Source organism: Pezoporus occidentalis, unplaced genomic scaffold, assembly GCF_034315485.1.
Source record: "Pezoporus occidentalis ecotype Australia unplaced genomic scaffold, CSIRO_AGI_Poc_V1 ctg70, whole genome shotgun sequence".
Taxonomy (NCBI): Eukaryota; Metazoa; Chordata; class Aves; order Psittaciformes; family Psittacidae; genus Pezoporus; species Pezoporus occidentalis.
The window spans coordinates 4,040,214-4,062,933 of NW_026916053.1; the positions used below are offsets into that span (position 1 = coordinate 4,040,214).

General features: G+C 42.8%; 1 protein-coding gene across 1 annotated transcript in view; it reads left to right on the forward strand.

Annotated features, from left to right (window-relative positions):
• The first annotated feature begins 18,965 nt into the window (after window positions 1–18,965).
• ARFGAP1 (ADP ribosylation factor GTPase activating protein 1) overlaps window positions 18,966–22,720 on the forward strand; it is a 281,891-nt gene continuing 278,136 nt past the window's right edge. Inside the window, exon 1 of the mRNA XM_062642006.1 lies at window positions 18,966–18,971. The gene's annotated coding sequence lies outside the window, so the exon portion shown is untranslated. The remainder of the gene's footprint in view (window positions 18,972–22,720) is intronic.

Here is a 22,720-nt window from a genome sequence, read left to right on the forward strand (position 1 = left end):
AAAAGAAGGAAACCTTGTTGCTTCCAGGCTCTCTGCATCAGGCTTAGGCCGCTCCAATGCCAACCCTTACAATATTGCTACAGTCAGACATAAAATCTTAATGCACGATGGTGCCTCGAATCGTACATTCTTCTGAAAAAGGTGAGTCCCCAGGAGTAAATGAAATATTAAACATTATTAAATATGAAACAGCTAAACCTGGATTCCATTAAAATGAATCTTTCATAGTTTTCCATCTTTTTGCTCTCCCCCCCCCCCCTTTTTTTTTCCAGGGAGCGCAGTGATCTCATGAGCTTTCATGTGTCCTTTTAAAGACAGAAAAATCACAGGTAATTTAAGCCTATTCTGTTCAGATTTATTTTAGCTGGAAAACAAATGAAGGCTGTGAAACTCTCTCATGGTCGCATCTATCTCACTGAACTATTCAGCAGTCTATATCAAAGGCTCACCTAAAGACACCATTGTAATGCCTGCTGACATGTGCCTCCTATTTAGAAATCTTGTATCCAGTTACACAGTCTACTTTCATTTAGAATGGCTTTAATCTTCCACCATACACTAAAAAACCCCTCTCTTTTCATAGCCCACAGGATATATTTAGAGCTGTTTTTGTTGCTCCTGCAGGTTTTCTGGGAGTTAAACTGTGACTGAAGAGAAGGCCGGTGTGTGAGCTGGCAACTGGGCATCTAAAGAAGTATCTGCAAGAAAGAACTTAACACTTTATAGAGCTGCTATTAGTCTCATCATGCAAACCTTGTAACTGAGGTTATGACTATATGGATAACACAGAGCAGTCAACAAAATAAGCCTTGACTCAATATTGTGGCTGTGGTTTGTGACTGTAGTGTTTACACCTCAAAATTCATACATATATCGCATCTGTGCAGGTTGGCTGAATCTCTGGTGCTAAAACAGATGCCAAGGTGTATAATTCTATTAGACGTATTTATGTCATTGCGCTCAGGACTTAAGCCCTCTCCTTTATTATTAACTTGCTGTGTTTAAACAGGGCTGGCGGAAATATTTAGAAGGGGATGAGGAAAAAGAGCCTTGTCCTTGCTAAGAGGGTCCCAGAGCCTGGTTCTGTGGAAGGACCACTGAAGAAAGCTGGGTCTGGTGGCCGGTTGCATCCCCAGCACACACGTTAATTCTTGACTCTTCAAGTTGCTGCATTACAGCAACCACACATGAATTATCAATCTACAGACACACTTTTGGACTGGAAGGCAATAACTACTGAAAAAGACGAAGTAAAATGGCAAAGAAGGTAGAGAGCCATGAATTATTCATGACTACTGTTCCATTTTGTGCAAAAAGCCTCTGCCTTGCTTTCCATTTTGCTTTCTTTAGGTCACTTCCAAGGCTCAGCAAAGCAGATTTAAATGGGCTCCCCACTACAGGTGCTCACGCTCGTGGCTCCTGGTTTGTTTGCACACAGCTGGGTTTCACATCTCCCCTCCAGGAACTGGGCAAAGCAGGGAAAGAAGAAGCCAGTTCTATAGCAAAGTGGGAGAAGCCACACTCTTCCCTCTTTCAGATTTGTGTGCCGTTTTACAGATTCCTAGAAGAATTAAAAAGACAGTTTTACAAGGTTCTTTTCTGTGTTCAAGCACTGTTAAACATCAGTGTTTTCTCTTTGGTGTGCCTATACTTCAGCTGAGATGGCAAGAGCATCCCACCAGCAATAGCCTTCTGGCAGCCTGACCAGAAGCATACGCTCTTGGTCTGATTTTGTAAGGGCTCTTTATGCCTACTTCTGGCCTGACACCCTTGGGATGGAGAGGAACAAATCCCAGCTTTATTATTCCTTTATTTTAATGAACTGCCATTGGCCAGCTCATGTTTTCCCCACAAAGATTTCAAATTGCCTTAGAGCACCAGAAACCATGCTGCAAACTGCTACGAAGCTTAGACACAAACATGTCAAATAAGTGATTCACATGAGGGTAGATAGACATGACATTTCGTAATCATCTTTCTTGGGCATTGCTGTCATGTTAAGTAAATCTCAGTCAAATTTCTGGCATTTTACCATAGGTGAGGTAGGAGGCATAATAGTAAATTTCTCTTTAAAAAATAGAAAAGATCAACCTTGGGGGAAAAAAATGGTTGCCACAATTTAAGGTGTAATACCTCATCCTAGCACGGCCATCCGTTTACTTGCTGCTGATATCAATATGTCACCCCTAATGTTTACTGATGTTCACTTTACAAATGACTTTTCCTAGCTGTCAGAATATCTGTCACCAGCATCTCTTCCCCCTCTTTGCCTCTCATCCCCTTTAATAAAGATTAATATCTTCGAGGTTAAGTAAAAAGATCAGATACTACGTAAATGACACTATAGGTCTGATATTTAAACAAGATGAACATGTAATTGCTGAGATTATGTGAACAAATTGGGTAATTCCTAGCCTAAATGAACACAGTTGGCTTTCGCTGGGTCAGTTAATATAAGCGCACAGTGAAATGAATTGCGTATTGTGGAGGCATTTGGGCTTCTGAAGGTTCACCCATTGAGGAATTGTAGATGTTCAAGGCAAAAATTGGCGAGTTTAGCATCTATGGTTTCTCTGAACCACTAATATGTTTCAAAGACATGCAGAATGGGGATTCTATAAAAGTATGGCACATTGGCTTTCCATATTTATAGTTCACCAGTGACTTCTATATTAAACGGTTTCAGTCTATGAGTCCAAACAAGATTTTTCAACCTGTCATTCCCGCAGCTCAACCTGGTATACGAAATGCTAAACATGTTCTGTCTGCTTTGTACATCTTCTTTGACAAACACCTGGAGTAACGATTCCAGAATGAATATTTAGCTGGCAATTTTATGGATGAAGCACAAAACAGTTATTTTGGCTTTGCAATGCTGAGAATAGTAAACATGCATTTTGCTTTTATATTGCAAGATGCAGTTTGGAAGATGCAGTGGAGTAGATGATGGATTGTTCACATGCACTGCACTCCAAGTGGCTCAAGTAAGGCTTGCCTGAGCAGGAACTGCAGTGTCAGACCAAAAGATAGGGTCATACCCATGGACCAAAACCTAGAAGATGAGCCCAAACCATGATTCAATGGACCAGGAGCATGAAAGGGGTAATGGCCTTGATGAAGACACTTCCTTAGGAGCGGAGCATTTAGTTCTGTTTTGTGCTGTATTCAACAGCTAGTTTGACATAAACAGCTAGATTTAACCCTTAAACTCTGAGTAAACCCCTCATCCTAATATCAGAGGTGACATCCCCATCAATGGCCACACTACAGCCTCCTCTTTGAGCAGCTGCCTTTTGCTGTGCTGTGAACCCAGGCTCAGTGATAACTGCAGTTCCGTGGCTCCACAGGGATGGGGCTGTTGGAGAGGCAAATCTCACACAGAGGGCACTGATGGTGTTCCTCAGTTTCACACAAAACCTTCCAAGTATTGGCAAGCTGCAAAAAGATAGTAGTTACCACAAGCTGATTCCTGAGGAGAGAATTGCGTACATAATTCCTTTCCAGTGCACCAACAAAACTATTGTGCTCAGAAGATAGCTCTGAAACTGCCTTTTGTTGTATTTTGTATGAAGTAGGATTTTATATCTGCAATAACCACCAGGTGATTTTATTTCTAGGAACTAGATTATTTCACAATAAAAGGAAAGACTCTCCAATTGGTATTTTAGCAATCATATTATGAAGAAAAACCACATCTAAACATTCCAGGAATATTATAATATGTCCTAAAACCACCTTAGTTTAATTCACACAGATTGATATTTGCGTTATTTTACTGTACAGCGCTGGTTTTCTTGTACATATAATTGTTTCTTTCAACTCTAACTAACTTGATTCTTCATGTAGCAGGATCTGAGGGTAGTAAACCACAAAGAAATTCCACACTGCAGACTGCAGCAAGCAGAGGTCTCTCTAGCAAAGGCATTATTTTACAAAATGATGGATGTGCATATTTATTTGCTCTGTGACTTCCATGTCAGGTTTGTCATATTTCCTCAAATTACTAGTTAAACCAAGGTTTTGTGTTCTGTTTTGTTTTTGTTTCTGCTGAAGCCTGCAGGCTCAACATACCTTATAAAAATCAAGCTGTAATTTATCTGCTCCATAGATCATGTGTAACAATAATCACTCTGGAGTCTGTGCTGGGTTCTGATTTCTGGCTTTGTTGGAAAAGATGTATGAAGTGAACAAAAAGCTTCCTGATTTTCATACTCTGTAATAAACCTGAAATATGGAGAGAGGTGAAACATGTATTTAGATTAAACCGTGGAATCATGACAAAGAAGGAGTACAGAGAAATACACGCACACCCAGACACATATTATGCAATGACACAGTATTATTTCTCTTACCAGATGGACCTCTACAACTTATGTATATACTGTATGTTGCATACATATAGCAGTTGAACTAGTGAAGCAGTTTTTACCCTCAACTTGGACTCATCAAAACGTTGCATATGTTAACTTGCATTTTGCAGGGACAAAAACCTTTGCCAAGATAAAAACGTGTGGACCCCCACATGGGATAACATTCGCAGGCGCTACCCGCAATAGCAAAGTGATAGTTCACACTAAATTCACTGCTCGGTGTTAATGTGAATGTTTGTTTCACAGATGGGTAATTTTGGAAAGGCCACTAACAAACTTCAGAATTTGTTGTAGATGTTTGCAAGAATAAAGCTAAACAAAAAAGGCTAAAATTATTAGAGGAACAATCGAAGTGTATACAAACGGGTAGAAAACCTCCCTGGTGACTGCTGTAGCTTCAGTTCCCCCCGCACCCACAACCACACACACCTCTGTGAAGGCAGGGAATAATATTAATATCTTGAAATACTTCTCATTGCCCTGGGTGGGCAGTTCCTCCCACAGCTGAATTGCCTTTTGCAAGGCATCACTCTCCCTGTTTTGTTTATTGCAACACAGAATAGATGATTCATCTTGCAGATGTTAGAGAAGCACCTCTCCATCTGGGGATGTGAACCGGGCGCTAGACGCTGTGCAAAGTCTCTTGCCAGGGCCACACGAGTCCTTTGGCACTGCAGGGGTTAATAAGCATTGAAGTGCTGTCACCACCATGGCCCCAAGGAAGCCGAGGGCTGGGTAAAGATTTCTGGTCCACTGGCCATAGGAACGGAGCAGCAGCGAGGCTTTGGTATTAGGAACAGAATGTGATTTTAAAATGACTTAATTCTCTGCCGTGCACTTTGTGCGAGGGATGCAGCCCCATTCTGATGGCGGGAGAGGTTTCTCCTTCACTCCTCAGCTAAAACAATGCCTGAGACTGTGAGGAGAAAACATCCCGGCAGGCACTTTCCAAACGACTGAGGTCCATTTAGCCCGCAGCCTTAGTTATAGGGCAAAGCCAATTCTGCCTCCAGCTCCCCAGAGTCTCTCTTGCCTTTTTTTTTCTTCCTTTAAAAAAAACCCCAAACTGCAGTGGCATTATCATTAAGAAATCCAACAGAAGCTTGGAAGAAGTGATTAGCACATACCAGAGTGACAGGGCTGCTAGGAAAGGGAAAAAATAGACAACATCAGTGCAATGTACCATTAAAAGTATGGAGTGACAGATGACAGTTGGTCTGTGATGGGGTGATTCAGCTAAATGGTAAACAGAAGGGCGAATTCTGATCTCACTTATGCCAACATAAACCTTGGGTTGCAGAGGAGCTGCTTCGCGTCTCTAGTACCGGAGTCGAGCCCATAAAAGCTGTGACTCAGCCAGATAATCTCTGACAACTGCTAGCATGGTGGTAAATATGGCAACGTGGCAGGCTGGAAAAGAGACTAAAAAAAGTTTCCCTTCCACACTTCCAAACCAAAATGTTTCAGAGCTTTTTTTTTGCTCAAAGCAGCATTAAAGATTTCAATAGTAATAATAGAAGTGGTTAAGAAATGTCAAGGTAAACCATATTCTTTTTTCAGGTTGGATGAATTATATTGATTAAGGCCAAATTAATGAGGTTGTTGAGTCAAGGAGTTCAAAACTGAGTTATTCTAATAACTCCAGTCCCTACAGACTGAACTTGATGGACACCTTACACAATGATTAGTGGCAATGCAGAGGACAGACACTAACTCACATCTGCATGAGATGAATGGGGAAAGGTTTTTAAAAGGAGATATTGCTATGAAAATCTTTAGCACTTCATTTTGCTTCAAAGAAAGGATCCCATTTAAAACATATGCTACCCTCTTTGTGTGGGCAGGCGTGCAAACACTAATGCGGGCCCTAGCAAACTGCAAATTAGAGCTGAAGTCTTACTGAAGCCAAAGCTAAAACTCTCCCATCTTGCTGCGGCTTCCTCGTGATAAAGCTGGCTGCTCTCTGTTTTTAGCACCGAGATGTCTGAAACTCAAAGGGGTGGATTCAGCTTGTCCTGCCGCCTGGGCTGCCCAAGACCTCTCATCTCTTCACCCATCGGCACCATCTGGCACCATGTTGTTGGATTCAACAAATTACAGCCTAACAAATTATTAGGATGCTTCAGTGATTAAAAGAAGAAATTCCCTTTTTTTCTGTCTGTGGTTTAACTTTGTGGGGTATCCGTATTTTCACTGATCATGCCTGGTTTCACCAGGAAGCTACAGAACCAAAACCAAGCCATTTCTCATGGAAAACATCATATTTTTCACACATTAGCTGATCTGAATGGCAGCTCTGCACAGAGCTGTGAAGGTCTAAAGTTTGCCTCTGATGGGTATACAGAAGTCAGGATGCCCACCTAGAAACCCATTGTCCTGAGTGGGAATGGCTGGAGAAGGGGCTATCCCATGGGAAACCAATGCTGCAGCCGGAGAGGAGGGGGAAAGTGCCTGTTTGTATCTACTCTCATCACCCTCCAAGGCTTCAGGAAATTCGGGATCACTCAGAGATGTTTTAAGATCTGGGGAAAGCTTTTTGTATTAAGCAGAATGAGTTTCTCATGTGGGTCTAGGAATTAAAGCCATGCAGAAGCATTCACCTCATTTGGAGGAAAGCCACCAAAAAATATATGGATTGTGGAATTACTTTTTGCTGAGATGGGAATTCAGGTTTTATTCCTTTTATTACGTTTTATTTCTTGTGTCATTACAGTATACACAAGCAGATTATTCCCCAGCTACGAAAACAGTTGTAGCAAGATGCTGCAGTTGAAAAGAACAAAACAGGCAACAGTTCCACGTTCTCAGTTAAGATAATTATGTTAATATGAATGGCTATTAATTTCTGTTTATTTTACAAATATTGTATTAGGAAAGTAGCTTTCAAATTCACACCTCACCAAATGCTTTTCAACAATGATTTGTTTCATTAATTTTATCAGCTGCATCCCTTGTTTTTTTTATAGCACATTCTTTTGCTGAGAGACATTAATCCGTGCTAGAGCATCCTAAAAGTCTGTGCAGAGGAACTGAGCTGATAGATGTCGGTGTACAGGCTACCCACCACTGTCAGTATTTCAATTTGAGGCGTAGTGGAGACACATAGTAAATTCCTGATCTTTTAATTGTTATTCCAAAGAAGTCTTGAAAGATTTCTGCGTATATTTTTGCACTGTTTTGACATAGAGATGAGCCCCCTACGCTCAAATATCGAATTATGTGGGATATGAGTTAGTTAATAAACCCTATGGTATTATTTTTAGAACACCTATAAAAATAACTAACGCAGTTTAAAGTCAATATCTTAGTCAAATATCCAGTGCAGGATTAGCTTTTAGTTGAATCCACTATCTACCATTTCTGAGTTTCTCACTAATAAATATAAAACGCTAATGGAAAGGGAACAGGAAAATATTCTTCATATGCTAAATTTACCTTATATTCAGAATGCAAAAGTGATGTGCCAAGTGTTTAGCTGGTTAAAAAGAGCAAAGTGCTTTAATGCTCACACCTGAATGAAAAAGAGATCAGTGCACACATTATTTAAAATGTTTCCTTTAAAATCTTAAGTTTAGAAAATGTCGTGGCTGTCTAAAATGGAAAGAGAAGAGAGGGGTAACCGACACCCAGTTTTGCTCCTGATTTAATCAAGATTCATTCTTACTGCTCTAACTGCTCATTTTTGGAAGGTATTCTGCTCCTGGGTATTTCCAATTGTATCCTCATGCCTGTTACCCATTGCAGGGGACACAGGGGGGCAAGAGGCATGAGGGAGCAGAGTGTGGAGCCCTCCAGCATGGCCAGCTCCTTTTGGGTTTCATTTGGTGTGTATATTATACATAGAATCATAGCATTATAGAATCATAGAATGGTTTGAGTTGGAAGAGACCTTAACATTAGACAAGGCTGCTCAAAGCCCCATCCAGCTCCATATTACTCTTTATTTATTCCTTAACACTTATTTGTTTTTTCTTATTTATTCTTTCATACTTGTGTGCCAGTGTGCTTTATGTGCCATAACCAGGGAGCTGCATACAACATTACACCCCCCAGACAATAAACTCTTTCCCAAAAGGCAGGGATGAAGGTCTGCAGAACCTTGTTCCAGATAAGAGCAAGCCCTGGGTGAGGGTTTTACAAGCTGGAATAACCACGCTCTGTGCTTCCCTGTCAATTCTCTGTGAATGCTCCATTAGGTGTTGAATTCCTCTGCTAAAAAACTGGAGATGGAGCTAAAATTCAGGGCTTGCGATCAAGCTGCCTTGTGCTGTGCTGACTCTCGTGTCTGGTAAGCCCCACCAGCTATGAATCAGAGTGGCAATGCTAATAGGGAAACATCACAATAAAACATGGGTGCAATTACATTCCCACCCCTCTTCCCAGGTTGCTGGACCAGATTTCTTTGTCCCTTAAAATGCAACTCAAACCCAACGAAATCAATAGTAAAACCAGTTGACTAGACCCTGACCAGCCCCTTGCTGGCATGCAACTGCTGGCATGCAGTTGACTAGACCCTGACCAACCCCAACAGGCAATGCTGTTAACACAAGTCACACATCAGTTTACCTCCCTGTCTTTCCCCAGAGCAGACAGAGAATCCTAGTTTTCATATTTCTTTCTCTGGACCTTGGCCAGCGGAACAGAGGTCAAATACGTCAAGCTGGGTCTAAACTACAGGAAAAAAATGAGCTGCATCTCAACCTTTTCCTCTAGCCGAGTGACAATATAATTCATGTTTATGTTCCTGCCTTTGCCATCGTCCTGCTGTTTGACCTTGGGGAAGTCACTTCATCTTTTTGGACCTTCATTTCTCCTCCAGCTCATTTCCTTTGTATTTAGAGTACTATGGGGCAAAACCAGACTAATATCTAGGGGACAAAACCTGGCTTATGCTGTGCATTTGCACTGTTACTACATAGAGCACCCACCTCCTGGACTTGAGGTCTCAGGCAGAAACAACATGAGCACAAATTCCAAGCTATAGGGTAAATGTAAAGCAATGTGTTGTCTCCATGCATGCACGCATGCCGTGTGTTTTCAGTATTCCTTGCATGCTTAGGATGACTCAGAAGAATTTGTTCCCAACCACCCAAATTAGCAGGCAGCCTCTTTCATGCAAAGCAGTGCTGTGCCCACCAATTCTGCCATTGCAGCAGAGAAAGCAAAACGCTCTCTCTGTGCTGAGCTGTGATTGAATTTGTTCAGATTAGACTGGGACCAAGCAAACCTGAAATGCCTTCATTTGAGCGAAGCTCCCATTTTGATGGAGATGTTTGGCTGTCTTCAGATCTAATTTCAGGATCCAAACACTTCAATTTCCCCATAAGAATGTGTTCAAACACTGCTTGACTGCTATTCTTCTCCCTTGGTGCAGAGCTGAGAAGTCATCACATCTGATGAGGATTCATTATAAGGTTGACAGTTTGCCCCTTCTCTTCAAAAAACCTCAGCAGAGCTTCGTTCCTCTCAGCCCACACCAAGTCTCATCTGAAGCCTTCCCTGCTGCTCATAGACACCTAAAATATAGAGCTTCATGATTAAACCCATTCTCACCCCCTCCAAACAAGCAAACATATAACAAAAGAGGGAAGACATTATCTCTAAGGTGGGCTGATGGATGTAAAGAGCTTATATGTTAATCATTAGCAGAAAAAAAATCCTGGCTGCTCATAGTGCCCTAAAGTCAAGAAGGAAGAAGGGGAGAGATAAAGGGGGATGTGGACATCAGGAACAGAAAAAAGGCGAGACTGCGAAGTACAAAGTGCTGCTGCCCTGAGTATTATTGTCCGCAGAGCAAGGGCACTGTCAGAGCCCTGGCCAGACCCCTTAATCCAAGTATTCCACTTCTAAACTGCCAGTAAATCCTGTGGTGAGTCCCTTGGGCTCCAGCTCGCCCGCACACCCCGGCGTGGGAGCACCTTCCTGCTGCTCCCCATCACGCCATCGGGAATGCCATCAGAGGGCTGGGAGGCAGGGCAGACCAAGCAAGCCCCCTTTGCTCTTGAGCCCGGGATCTCTTTTATGCCCATCACTCATTTATTCATTCATTTCTCCTCTTGTTTGCAAAATAGAGGCTCTTTCTTTATTTCCTTCTTTATTTGTGATTATTATTTTATCATTTGGGTGTCCCTGGTCTGGAAGGAGTTAAAGTAATTATCTCCTCGGATGTCCACAGCAGCACCACATCCCCGCTGTGCTCCATCAGAGCTGCTGGGGCAGTGTCAGCGCTGACTTCACCTCGGCGCGTTGCAGCATCGCGCGGTGCCCAACTGCTGGAGTTTGCTAATTTGTGTGTTTTCACTCGAGGCCTGCTGATTCAATCATTTTAAAGATGCCCATTTCTTCCAAGCCAGGGATTTTATGACTCTAAGGATTAGAAGCTGTTATCCCAACAAACCCTGGAGCTCTATATATTCTGATTTTATGGTAAGCTTCACTAATAAACTGTTTAAAACATATGCTAATTGTGTTTATTGTATTCTTTAATTATCATATGTATCATTAAAGATGTACTATCCCGTTTGGAATCCTAATACCTAATGCCCTCCTTTTTCTTTTTTTTGTACTGTTGCACAGTACTGCATTACTTTAAAAAATAAAAGAAAGGAAATATATATATAATATTAACAATTTATTCCGTTTTCATTGTTTATTTAAAAGTAGAGGTTTTGTATTTAATCTGAAATCTCTCTCCTGAAGAAAGGCAGGCAGGGAATGACATAACAAAACGTGGCATTCTGTCTCTGTGCATTTTATTCCTTAATTCATATTTTAAATATGCCTCCCTATAGTCTATTCTGCTTAGTTTTCTGTTTTCAGACTGCTCACAATGATAATTTGTAGAGCTCAGATGGGTTACAAAGGATCAGAATAATTGTCCCCTCATTTTTGCTATAGCTCATTTTTCTTATCATACGTACACACACTCATATACACACTCCAGCACGTGCATAATAAATAAGTGTATTATGTATATGCACACACACCCATGTATACATATGTATATTCACACTTATTCTTGTGCCAATTTTTTTCCCCAATTAATTAAGAGTTGTTTTTCCAAAGCAGAGATCCCAGTTGTCCTCCCCATGTGAGTAATTTCCACTGTTTTGAAGACTAATCGTGATCCTGAATGCGGATTTATCCTGCCCCTTTAAAATGAGGGTTTCCCCTGCATAATAAACCCCTCATATTTAGCACTGAGAATATATCCCCTTCCACTGACCTGCTCCCAACAGCTGAAACGTCTCCCAGCCCTGTTCACTATTGATTGCGGTGGCCTGCCCTGATTTCTCTGTTTGCTGGTTTGATTCGAGCCTTTATTTTTTTCCCCACCTGGGAAAATGCACTGGGATTAACACGGGAGCATTCTCCTCACTGCTTACAAACAAAACAGCAACAAAATATATCCAAGTGGGTTTTTTTCAGTCAAGGGAAAGGGATGTGGGGAGAAAGGCACATGTGCAGTGAGATTGGTTCTCGGTCATCAATACTGCAGATGAGAATAATAAATATGTACAGACACATACCAGCAAAATGTGAGCATGCACATTTATCCCAGGCTCATTCCACTAGGTCATACACACTCATCTGCTCCTGCCCAGATCTTTAAAGCTCTTTTTTTTTCCCCGTGCATTTGAGGGATATCCTGGGAAAACATGATTATCCCAACAGAGAGTTATGTTTTGATGCAAAAGAATGACACTACAGGGCTGTCTCACTGCTGGCGCAGTGGGAATTTGCTCTCAGGAATTTATCAATCAGACTTTTTTTGTTTTAGTTGCTGAAGAATGTTTCCTTTAGGTACCAGATGCTAATGTCATATCACGAATGAAGCCGCTTCTGTAAATTGCACAATGTTGTTTGCATTCACTCACTCAGAATAACATTGAAAAGTGGTGATGCTGCTCTGTGTTAAAGTTAAAAATCCTATTTCCAGGCAGAAAAGAGTCTGCTTGAGTATCCAAGCTGTGATAAAACAATGGGATTTGGATTCTGATAAAAGCCTTTAATATACATCTTAAATAAGTGCACCATTGGACCAAAAGTAATTTATAAAACCATATAATTTTGGTTTCTAAATGGCAACCATCAGCCTACAGCATCCTCGTCACGTAATACAGGGCTTAATGTCAGGTTCAGAAAATCTTTTTGGGGGTGCTGGGTGAATTTGGAATAAGCTGCCTGCATTTTTCACTTGCTGGGCTCATTAACAATGTCATTAATGGTTAGATTTGCCTTTTTGGAGATTTAGCCTGTGTGCGCTTGTTGGTTTGCCATCCCAGCCCTGGGTGCACTCCAATGACATAGTGGATTGTATAACATCAAGACAAACCTACTGCAATTGGAGACCTCTCATCCATGTGAAGAGGAAGGTTGATTTTGCCCTGGTGTCTGTGGGTTTAATAGTCCACCCCAGCACACGGGTATTGGGTTATCTGAGGGATGCTGGGCAGAGCACATCTGCCTGCCTGCACCAGACAGCCAGCACAGTCTGCCCTTGCTACAGCCCCTGGAAATGATCGCTTCGCACCGCCCCAAACAAATTAAAGCATCGCCCTCTCTCCCCAGTATATTAATGGATTTTATGCTCTTTTTAAAATTGTGCTGTTTTCAAACATGAATACATTTGAATGTCAGACTCTAGTACCCAAATATAAATGTCAAGACCTCTGTACATCTCTGGCATGTAGGAACTAATTTAATCATCTCAGTGAAGCGATTTCAGTTCAGACAATCACTTTGTTCGAGTGGAAGGGTTATGAAGAGGGTGTATAGTCGCAGGAGAGTGCTTACACACTATTTAGGGCCATGTTTTTTTTATATAAAGAAAACTAAGATGGGCATGTGTTCATGAGTGGAAATTCCCAGCCCCTGCCCAGCTGATGGAGATGGGTAATTGTATCTTGTGTTAAGAACAATGATGAATGGCACTAAGGAATATTAAATTTTCATTTGTTGGGGGAAAAGGGGATAGGAAATGACTGTTTTTTCTCCAGTGATTGGAGAAAAAAAGGGACAATCTTGTGGAATACAGGATGCCTGGTCACTGTGCACGGCTCGGCTCCCTGTGTGGGTGATTACACTGGCTGTGTGCAGAGATAAAGCAAGTATGGGTGCAAAATCAGCTACTGTTCCACGTAGGGACTGGGGGCCTCCTTCTGAAATTCAACATAAATGGTTTCATTCCTGCTTTTTACATACCACATTTAAAAAAAAAGCAAATGCAGGGCAGGCAGTATTTTTTCCAAGGGATAATTGCTATATAGGACTAGCAGAAAGAGTTCATTCTCTCTGTGGGCTAGCTACCTGCAGCAGTCATATTACTCAACCATAACCTGTATCTTCAATCCGTCTTAGAAGGAAGGAAGGTTCCTCCTAAATTTCTGGGGGAGTTAGGATTGACTCCAGGCCTTTCCTGGGCAAAAACTCTCATTGGAGTCATCAGCAGGAGCACAATGATTGCATGGGAAAGACCAAGCAACATCACACCCACTTTATGGGGTTTCTGGAGGATCAGAGAGGCTTCCAGTGAGGTTTCATTGTTGGAAAAAGATGAGAAGGAGCAAGGGGAAGGGTGGATCAGAGCCTGGAGGTTGTGCATGGGGAATAGGATCACAGGGGTGAGACTACACGGATGGCTGGGGACTGCAGATTTAATATAGGAAGGCCAAGCATCAATCCAACCGGTCCGTGTGTGTGGAGAATGGTTGTCAATGTTCTTTCCCTGAGCATCACCTCCCAAACTTCAGCCTGGCACAGTTTACACATGCTCATCCCCTGCCTGATAAAGTCACTGTGATAAGCCTGGGTTTAGCACGGATCGCATTCTCCTGTCTTGAATTTAAAACTCCCATCCCTAATCCTGCCTCCACAAGTAGCAGGATTAAAAAGTCAGAGCTCAAATAATTTTGCTACTGTTTCAAGCGCCCCCAACCAAACCAAACCGAAAGAGTAATCAGAAGTGCAATCCATTCTGGAGAGCTTTGGTGAAAGAGGCTTAATTTGTTGGATTACTTGTTACAATTAGATGCAGCCTAGATGATATCAAATTATATTAATAGCTCTAACATTTCGTAAGTGTTAGTATGAAAACCGCCCAGCCTTGATAATGAAAACACGCACAAGCGAGCTTTGTAAAACAATCAAAAATCAATCCGAGGTGTCAAGCTGAACATATCAATGAGACAGTTTGCAGTCAGAGGGTTTGCTTATGAAGTGCTGTCAACAGTCAACGCTACACTTGTCTGATCCGTCCAGCTCCGCTAAATGGAAAGATTTCTCTTTATTTTAACCCAATAGAAGAGAAAGGGAAAAAAACAACCCAGGAAAATGTAAGCCACGGTAATTCATCTCAAGTATCCTGAAGGACAATTAGCAACAAAGGCTAGCAGTGGTAAGCCTGCTCTTTGGTGTGGTTTGGAGATCCGGGGCTGTAATTATTGAGCCATCCTGCTGAATAGCACAATCAATGCCTGACGGCTGCATGGCAGAGCGCCGGTGCGAGGGCTTGAGCTCTTGTGTAAATGAAACGTCAGGCTGGGGGAGAAGGGGCCGTTGTGTTTACCCGGGCTCTGATTAGCTTCCAGCGAACAATGAGTTTGCAATCGACGCAAGACATTTTAATGGTGTTGTCGGGATCTTTCTTAATAGGTAGTTCGGATGATAGAAAGGGAGGGAGAAAAGCACTGGAGAGGAGGAGGAATTTCCCCCACGCCGTGCAGGTGCATGCATCCAGCCCTGCTCCTCAGAGGAAAGGCTCTTCCCGGCCGGACTGTGGTCCTTAGCACCGGCAGAGCCACCCTGGAAGCAGTCACAAGGGATCAGAGCCATGGGACCACGGCACAGTCCTGCCAGCCTTCATGACTGGCTGAGCAGGTGACATGGTTTTGCACCCGACTACACAGTTTCCTACCCAAAGGTCCACAAGCTTCTCACCTCTTGCTCCCTTGAGCAGGTCTCTTGCTCCCTCTTCCATCATATTTCTACTCTTTTCCCCCATCTCTCCCAAAAATAAGCTTCTCTCCCGCAGCACTGAGCTTTCCAGCCTTCCCTTCAAATTCCTGCCTAACTTCTCACAGACACATCTTTATTCTTGTCATGTCTTACTTCCTCCTTTCACAGCAGAAATATTTATCAAACTGTTCTTCAAACCTGCCGGGAGCTTCACGTCTCCCGTCCGTTTTCCCAGCACTGCTCCTTATATCACAAAACCATCCGTGCCTCAGTGTGCCCAATGAACATCCAAGCTCGAGCCGAAGATGTTCTGGGAGAGTTTTCTGAGTGCACATCCAGAGATCTGGGGCTTTACCAGATTTCTGTGGTTGTTCAAAGGTATTTGCTAATCCCGTTTTCTCAGTGATTGTGAATATTCCAGCCTTGGACACTGTTGCTCAGTGGGGAAGGGACAGGTAAACCCAGTGCCTTGTTCCCAGCTGCATGCCAGAAGAGCAAAGCTGCACTGCCAGCATACATAGGAGAAATTCCTTTCTGGTTGTGTGTAGACTGTAATGCTCATCCCTTCAGGAAAACAGGGATACCAAGGTAAAAAAAATAACCTGTAGAATACACATCACTCCATGCTTATTTTCATTGCAGGGGTGTCAAACAGCCCCCCCTGAATGAAGCAGCCCTGATGCTAAGCCTGGAGAAGACAAAAGATAACAGGAATATACAAATGTTTTGGGAATACATTTGCTTTCTTCACTTCAGCCTCATTCAAACACACTTTTGCAGCCAACCTGTTCTGTATTAACCCCCCCACAATGAGATTGTGCACATCCTACCCAGACCCTGCCAACGCTAGAGCTGGTACATGAGATGCCCAGCTCCTGCTATTCAGCTCTAATGAGGAGCTTAGTCCCATATTCCTTCTTTGAGGCACAGGAGCTGCTCAGCCATGCAGCAAAGCAAGGCTGGAGGCCTGTAAGCTGCTCGGGGCAGGCATCGTACCTTCCCTGTAAACCACAACGCACCTCCTCAGTGGAAGGCAAACTCTGCAGATGTAATTGATTAGTAACTATCAGCTAATTACAGGGTAATCACATGATTATTTTTGCTTTGCAAACTGAATAGTTGCCATGAGATTGAATAATTGTGTGGGGCAATTTTACACGCAGGCGCATACTAATGCTGAGTAAAACCAGATAATCTACAGGCTGCATACAGCAGGTAGGATTATTTTACTCCTATCACTGTGTAAGTCCAGCGTGCACATCTTCGCATCGTGTGCTTCTAAATGGATGTTTGGATGCTCTAAAGTTGAACTGAAAGATAAGAAATTGCTCTACCAGCATTACTAGAATTAAATGCAAACCCCAAAACCTTTGCCAAGGCAGCATAGAATCATAGAATAATTAGGGTTGGAAAGGACCTGAAGATCATCCAGTTCCAACCCCACCTGCCATGGGCAGGGACACCTTATGCTAAATCATATCACCTAAGGCCTCATCCAACCTGGCTTGAACACTGCCAGGGATGGAGCATTCACAGCATCCCTGGGCAACCCATTCCAGTGCCTCACCACCCTCACAGGAAAGAATTTCCTCCTTAGATCCAATCTAAACTTCCCCTGATTAAGTTTTAACCCGTTACCCCTTGTCCTATCACTACAGTCCCTAATGAAGAGTCCCTCCCCAGCATCCCTATAGCCCCCTTCAGACACTGGAAGGCTGCTCTGAGGTCTCCACGCAGCCTTCTCTTCTCCAGGCTGATGGGTTGAACACGGTCCCAGTAACCAACCTGAAGGAATGATTTTCTCTGTTGGCAGTTTGCTTCTAAATGTCTCTTTCCTAGGGAAGATGTTGAAACATTTCAAGCCATTTTCAGTATCACTGATTCAAATATTGAAGGGGTTAAAGCTGGACAAGACCATGTTCTTTTTTGGCTCTCAATATTGTGGAATCAAACCTGCAGGATAAATGCTCCCACAGAAGAGGCCTGCATTTTCTAAGTTTAATGGAAGTATAAATGCTTCCCTGGCCAGGGAATCCTAAAGCTTCCCAAAGCTTCCTTCATCTCAGGATTCTTGCAAAAAGCACTGGAACAGCTAAGGTAGGATTGACTGCGGGAAAAACCCCACACTTCAGTGATGTAGAAAAATAATACATAAGGAACCAACAAACATCTGGATTAGATAACTGCTGGTATTAATTTAAGTTTGGCATTAGAAAATACATTTCTGTGTGAGCCAAGAGCCAGCAGAACATACATGGGAACATTTTTAGTTTTTATCCAGGAAAAGTTAATACAAGAAACAAATGCCATGAGCACACTGATGAATGGTTCAGATCCTCAGTCGATGGAACTAAGCCTCCATCCTTTGTTGCAATGCAGATGCAGGGATTTACCCCAGCTGAGGCTTCAGCTTAGTCTATGGAAACACCGTCAATGCCAAGCAGTCACTAGGCACTAACTGGGAAGGAAGGAAGGACGCTGGAGCAGGGAGACTTTGTCTCTTTGTGTTTCTTAAGGAAACAACAAAGGAAACACAAATAGAATCTACCTATAAGGCCACACTGCTATCAGAGTGTCTGGGTAAAAGAAAAACAACTTGGGCCTCACTCTTGTATTGCAGTGTCCTCAGAAGCTGACATTGGAGGTCAGTACAATGCCCTAAATGGACTAAAATATGTGCAGGAAAGAATCTCAGAATGGGTTATGCTGGTTTTACATGGAGCCATACATACTCACAGCCTGATTCAAAGATAAAAACAAGGGAAAATAACACATTCTTTCCTAGCAAGAGTATTTTTGCTCCCAGAAGAGAACCTATTGGTAATGTTGCAGATGAAACTAGAGTGAAACTGAAGGTCATACACCCTCACTGATCTGAATTTGGAAGAGCAGAGCCACTTCTCAAGCATTTCAAAATGCCCCTTGCTCCCCCCACTCCGTGTATTCCAGTGTGCACCAGCATCTCCTTTAGTTTCCAGGAGTGGATTTTTGTAACTGGAAATTATACATATCATGCAAACTCTGAATATCTCTGGATTTGAAAGCCTCGGTGCTTAAACGAAGAACTGTGTTAGAAGTAGAAAGGAAAGGTTGAAAGCTGTAAGGGAGGAGAAAAAAGGAGGAGGAAAAACCAGGGTCACCTGGTTACAGTCAGACAAAAGCCACATTTCAAATATGTACCCTGTAATTTAGTCAAAATGGAAAGGATGGGAAAAAGGTCAATATTGTTTTAAATGAGACTAACAGCTTCCTTTATGTAATGGGTGAACTCCAGTGTGGTTCCAGATGATTGGCAATTTAGCTGCTTGGGGAAAAAAAAAGGTTAAACTTATCAGCACACAAAAGTGCCAGCAATTTATTTCTGTCACTTTCCTACAAATTAACCTGTTTTAAGGCATTCTGAACCTCATCAGCAAGCCCAGGTGTGGTTGGGAATGAGGGTCACCACCAGGTCCATGTGCACAGGGGGAATGTGACAGCAGCCCTTGGAGGCAGCAGCTGCACAAAGGAGCTCTTGGGTGGAAGAGTCTGACGAGGAGAGGGCTTAGATTTACTAAAAGGAAACCATATACTCAGAATGTTCTCAAACGAGCAAGGTTTGGTCAAGCCAAACACTAATGTGTATCTCAAGGTCTGAGGCTCTCTGTTTGCCTGCATGTGTAAAGGATGGATGCTCCAGGGGTATGAGCTTGCTTAGTTCTGCTGCATCAGAAAATATTTAAGGACCTGGGTCTTGCAATGAACTATCCCTGGCTTTCAAACATAAACAATATGGACAAGCACAGAAAAGCATGTCTCTAACCCTGCCCTCTCACACACCTTTAGTCATCCAGTTTCAAAAGCTTGTCATATACGTGCATGTAACTGGGTTTCTTAGGCTGTAATTCCCAGAGACAGCACAGAGAAAACACCCTCTTCCGCAGCCACAGCATCTGTCTGCCCTGCTGTCTGTCTGCCTGTTGGGTTGAACACATGTTTAGGGACAAACATACGGTTGCATTCCCATCAATAGTGACAGTCTCAAGCAAAGGGGTGGCCACAGCTTCAGTGTGTGCACAGGCAAGAGGGTTTCCCACCATCTTATTTTTTTACTGGGCAGCTCTTGATCAATCTCCATTGATTTTTCCTGTGGGATTGGTTTGGCTTTAAGCTGCACCCTTCACTGCTGAAGTGGCTTGTGAAAGGATGAACTGTGACTGAGGAGGGGATGGGAGAGAGATGGTCAGCAGCAGGGGTTGAGAAAGGCTCCTGGCATCACTTCTGCTTGGAAATGGGCTAGGGAAGCTGGAGAAATGGTGTGGATGGAGCCAGGGAGGGCCAAGAGCCACTGAAAAGTACAGTTCCCCACAGGGGGAAGGAAAAAGAGCAGGAAAATTACTTCTTTTTATATAAGTTTATATGAGGAACATAGGCTTATACAAGAGACGCTGGCTTAAATGAGACCTTTAGCATTAACATTTTCAAACAACAGTTGGTCTTTTCTTTCCATGCTAATTACAGCCTTTCTGAAAGACCAGGGCAGGTCCTCCTGTCACCCCGTGCATACTGGGGCAGGGCAAGGCTCTCTCACCCAGCACTCTGCAATTTCAGCAGAAAATAGCATTATTAATTTAAACATAATAGCTACAATTTTCGAGGGGACCAACATGAAAGGCTCGTGGATTAAGGCTCCTGTACCATTTGTGGCCAGAAGTTTCCACAGTTTAGATGTTGAGAAGCATGGCAGTGCTGATCTTCATAGTGAAGTGCTCAGCGCTCTGAGAAGCGGGTGGTTTTACCTGGTGCTGCCTCTCAGAGGGAGCACTAACAGCTTTGATCTAAATCACTCAGTCTCACGGTTGATAAGGCTTTTAACTGGAGCAGTGGTTTTCCTTTTAAAACACACCTAGTAGATAAAGCAGCATCTTTCAATATCTGGGTATTTTTAGTGTCGATTTTAAATACAAGGATGCTTGACTGGCTGCTCTATAGCGTAACAAAGCTCTTAACAATTGCTCCAGATACATCCGCAGGTGAATCTGCCAGTGACTTAATCAGTACAAGATGCTTGACACAGTGCTATTTTGATCTTTGGGATTTCCATGCACACTTATGGGCCCTTTTTTTCCTTCTCTGACCATTTAAAACATCACCATCAATGGGTCTCCATACCCAGATTACTCTGCGATGGTTTAGTGTGAGGTGCCCCTGCTCATGGCAGGGGGGTTGGAACTAAATGATCTTAAGCTCCTTTCCAACACTATTCTATGATTCTATGACAGCAAAATGCTGACTTCACATTAACAGCAAAGACCCCTGTAAAACTTACATTAATATGATTTCAATTCGGACCATTAAATACTTCTACGACTTCTGCTTGTTCCTTAATGCTTGTTTTCGTGAATAACCCAAATATCTGCTATAGGCACCACTACCTCTGCCATCATCTCTTGTCATACCACACTTACTCTCATGATCACTCCCATAGATGATCAAGAAAAAAGACTGAAAATATGACCTATTTGCAAGTGGTGGGGGAAGCCTTTAGAAGCTACCTTTTAGGCGTGATTAATACAGCTTAATTATCCTTTAATAAAAGTGGCAGTCATAATAAGACTAAAGTATGATGTAAGCAGTATCAGGAAGAATGGGCTGTAGGTTTCCAGCAAAGTTTCCAGGGTCAGGTAAAGTGCCTGGTGTAGGTAGCATGAAAAGCCCAGTTTAGGAAGAAAATGAGGCTGAATATTCACTTGCTCTTTTTCCCCCTCTGGTATGCGATAGTCAGGTAGCAGCTCATGTTAGCAAAACATTAACTTCCAGAGACCTTTAATAACGGCTTTCAGTGATCCTAGAAGTGCTTAAAAGGGCCATTTTGCAGTCTAGGGTATTTGAATCAGTAGCTTTTCATATTGCAGTTGAGGCATAAATAGCCATTGTATCGGCTGAAATTATTTTGATCAACTTACGTATTCACCAAGTGCTGTCACTACCACCGCTCGCCATCACAGTGCTGGAGGAGCTAAGATTGCAGGAACTTGACAGGATAATTAAGTATGAAAGCAGACTGGATTTAGAAGGACCCCAGTGAGTCAACAATCCCGATTGTTTCATCATCTCGGCTTTGTGCTGTTCATATCTTATCAGATTAGATAACAATCTGGTATAGCTATGAGTTGAATTACCATGTTGAACTGCGCAGTTAGACCACATGAAAAACATCAATAGACATTTAAATAATCCCATTTTCAAACTCAGATAAGAAATGGCCAACCTCTACAAATCAAAGGCATATCCTCAGGCTATAATAAAGAGTGGTCTGATTACCTATTCAGTTATATCAAAGGGCAACAATCAAATGCTATTGCCAATATAACGCAAAGGGTCTTTGCGTTATAGTAACACAACTGCCTCGTGACAGCAACTTTCAGAGCTAGAATTCAAGGGTGATAAATTTTGAAGGTGAGGAAAGGATGGAGCCAGGTAGCTCCCACAGAGCTGAATGTTTTCTGTGCCTCAGAACCCCCTCCTCATCTTTCTCTTTGCAGCACTGACAGGGTTCTTCTCAGCCTCTAATGCAGCTCAGAGGGTCTTCCCTTTTTGTAACCTCTCCATTACCTTCCCTGGACACAGGGACTCTGTTATGAGCCACAGACACAGGGCCCCTTGTTCCTCCTGACCAAAATGACCTATGCTCTTCCAAAAGCCCCATTTTACAGGTATTTTGCTGGAGACTCCACACTTTTCCTTATTACCACCCACAGATGCAGGTGCCCAGATGTGCCCTGATACCTGTAGGATCTTTTCCTGCAGCATCCCCAGGAAAGGGCGGTGTCCTGGGTTCAGCAGTAGCAGTCATGCTTTTCCTCAAGTGACAGGCTTAAAGGATCTGGCCAGCTTGTGAGGGCACACAGATGCTCTCACGTTCTGGGCAGTGTTCAAGGACCTGTAGAGACCTCCCTTTTCTTCCCTTCTTGTCTATAACAATATGAGAATTGATCAGTTTGTACTTGCATGAAGGTAAATTTTCCCAAGTTGCCCTGTTTCTTTAAAAGTGTCATGCTCTCTCTTCTCCCCCTTATTGTCTCTCTCAAAACCTTAAACCTCAAAAGCTCCATCACTTTGATCTAATGGTCTCATATTTACTATTCTCAGGAATGCTGTAGCACATGTGAAGTCTTCTCTTTAGCAGGGGATGGAGGACTTGAAGGGCTGCTCTGCTCCATCAGATTCACATGGCTGGGAAATACATTAATGGAAATGAAATTATTTCTGATTTGTCCTGGGTTGGGAAGAGAATTAAGCCTGGAGAAATTAAGTTTGAGATGAGTATGTGGCCCTCTTAATTATAGTCACAGTTTCCATCGCATCACCAGACCCTGATACTGCATGAAAGCCGGGTGAAATTCTGCATTAAA